Here is a 2,642-nt window from a genome sequence, read left to right as displayed (position 1 = left end):
CACAATACAATAGATATAAAAATAGTAATTTTATAAAGTTTTTCTCGTAGCTTATACAGATAAAAAAGACGTTAGAACGAAGTCAGAAATCGGCGTTTCTTAGGAATTATCACACAAAAAATTTCCTGCTGCAAAGTGACTCTTTTTGGCTATCATAAGCAATAACAATGCGACCGTACTGAAATTGCCTTTTTACAGCGGATATCGCAAAAAATAACACTTCACTCTAAAAAAAAAGCCCGTGCGTCTACTTTCCCGTACATCACTTGGAAAACCAATCACCATAACGCACGGAGGCAGCGCAGTGAATGTCAATGCCGAAACGTATGATTATACAACAAAACAAAAATGTAGTCTGAGTTGTGATACTAAGCAATGCAAGCGTGACTTTTTCTATTGCTTAATGTCACAACTCAGACTGCGTTTCTTGGTCTAATCATATGTTTCGGCAACGTGATTCGCTGAGCTGCCTCCTTGAGTTACGGTTATTGGCTATCTAAATGTTGTTGGAAGAAGTAGATTCGTGGTTTTTTGTAGAGTGTAGTTACATGCTTTATATCATTAAAATAAATTACGCGGCGTTTCTCGCAATTAGCAGAAGCTCAGAATTTCTGTTGTTTTTGAACGGCCATAAGCAATTTTCTGAGCTTCTTCGACATGAATTGAATCGGAAACTCGTCATTTTCAACGAGCAGACTCTCGAGGAGCCCAAGGGTTTGTCCATATGCCTCAGGGTAGGACAGTCACCTTATGTAATACACGCATAAGCACATGACTGTACGTTCTAAAAAAAACTCAAGAATCTTGTTTATTTATAAGCATCGTGAGAAAATAGGAAAGAAGTCGCCTGGTCGACGTTGCTACTCACAAATGGTACCACACGTGCTCAAATCTGTTTTTGGCTGTTCATTAAAAAAAAAAATCAATTTTTTGTTTTATGTGGTATTATTTGTAAGTGTAACATCAGGCCAGTGATCTGTCTTTCGTTTTTTGCAGTTGTGCAATAGAAATTAGGCTTTTCATTTTGACAATCTACAAATCTACATTTAAAAATAGTGTGATAAATGCACTGCCTAAAGTACCTTTGTGAAAAGTTTAATATCGTTAAATTTATTGGCTTATTTATACAGATTTTTTAAGCCTCAATATTGCTCGAGGACACCCTGTGTATTCATCGCCTAAACATTTTGTGGACATCCACACTAATGCTTATAGCACGTCTCTGTGATGCCCTCCAGAGTCGTGCTAGAAGAGAGTTTCACTGATTGATTCTCAGGAACGATCTGTTTTTCCGAACCGAAGAAAATCTTGGGTCCTGGAACTCTTTCGTCTGGGGTACGCTTGTCCTGCAAGCAGCAATTGTTCAAAAATTGTGGCAGCGTCGAAATTACATTTCTATTTTTGCATCCGCTTTTTCACGTACCGTGGTGATGAGAGAACTTCTGGCCAATCGAGGACGGGGGTGGTCTTCAATGTTCAAAAATGTTGTTGGGTCGTCTCCGCAGAAGGCCCTCTTCACCTCCTCCAGTTTTCCCAGCATGGTGACCATTGTGCCTTGGAACCGAAGCCCTGCTTCCACCTTGAGCTGATCGAGAAATGGCAGCGTTTTTTTTTTAGACACAAAGAGAGGGAATTACAATGAAGGTAATGAAGCGCTTTCACCTTTTTTTAAGGAGGCGGTAGGAAACAAGTGCGAAAATAAAATGCGAAACATTAAGAGATTTGAAACCCAATCTGTAGTGACTGAATAGATCATCTAAAAAAGTATAACTATTAAATATTGTAGGTAATAAAGCAAGGATGTATGATTTGACTGAACTTTATGGCACCAAAAACGTATGTTCGTTTTCATATAATAAATTTTCTAAATTAAAGTTCTAAAAAATTACATTAAGCCCAGGTCAAGATCAAACCTCGTAAAATTGTTTTTTGTGCGAGTACTGACTTGCACGAAAAACAATTTTACATGGTTTGATCTTGACCAGGGCTTAGTGTAATTTTGTAAAACTTTAATTAAAAGAAATATATTATATAAAACAAACATACGTTGTTGGTGCCATAAAGTTCGAAGTTTGCGGATGAACGAGGTTTGCTCAAAATTCTGCCTTGGAAAACATGGATTTTATTTGCGGCTTGAAGCTGCAGAAAAGATCTGATGCATTTTTTTTGTTTTCTAGAAAGCAACATGCGTTTATTCTGTTTTTTTTTTTTTTTTTCAAAAACAACGCTTATGCTAACAGAACGTGAATGGAGCCTACGTACATACCAGAATATAGAAAGTTCATACTCACCGAGTTCGCTGTGAGCGGGTAGCCGCAGCAAGCACACCACTCCGGGTGGTGCGTTCCACAGTGCACAGGGTCCTCTTTACACGAGCATTCCGAGCAGAACCCCCGACTTATTCCCCTCATGTCAACGTTCGTAGTCATTGCCCCACTTTGAAAACAAGATTTGTAACAGTCACTTAACGGCCGTTGTCAACCTAGCCCTAAAGCGCTCGGGAATATAAAAAAAAAGAAAGAAAAAAGCAATTTTTCGTCTATATTTTTCGCACGTTTGCGACACAGAAAAAATAAATTCAACCAACAACAGAAAACAAAGCCGGAAACAAACAACATGCATAAAATCTCCAAAAAGCAAAG

General features: G+C 38.3%; 1 long non-coding RNA gene across 1 annotated transcript; it reads right to left on the bottom strand.

Moving 5' to 3' along the window:
- Nucleotides 1-1,254: 1,254 nt before the first annotated feature.
- LOC120850741 lies at nt 1,255-2,366 on the bottom strand. Its single transcript, XR_006078177.1, has 3 exons — nt 2,292-2,366; nt 1,424-1,585; nt 1,255-1,346 (listed from the first exon to the last, which is right to left on the bottom strand). It is a non-coding gene; the product is annotated as an uncharacterized LOC120850741 (long non-coding RNA).
- Nucleotides 2,367-2,642: the final 276 nt, after the last annotated feature.

This window comes from Ixodes scapularis, unplaced genomic scaffold (genome assembly GCF_016920785.2).
Source record: "Ixodes scapularis isolate PalLabHiFi unplaced genomic scaffold, ASM1692078v2 PGA_scaffold44__24_contigs__length_19508400, whole genome shotgun sequence".
Classification (NCBI taxonomy): domain Eukaryota; kingdom Metazoa; phylum Arthropoda; class Arachnida; order Ixodida; family Ixodidae; genus Ixodes; species Ixodes scapularis.
This window is presented reverse-complemented; position numbering and strand designations above follow the sequence as displayed.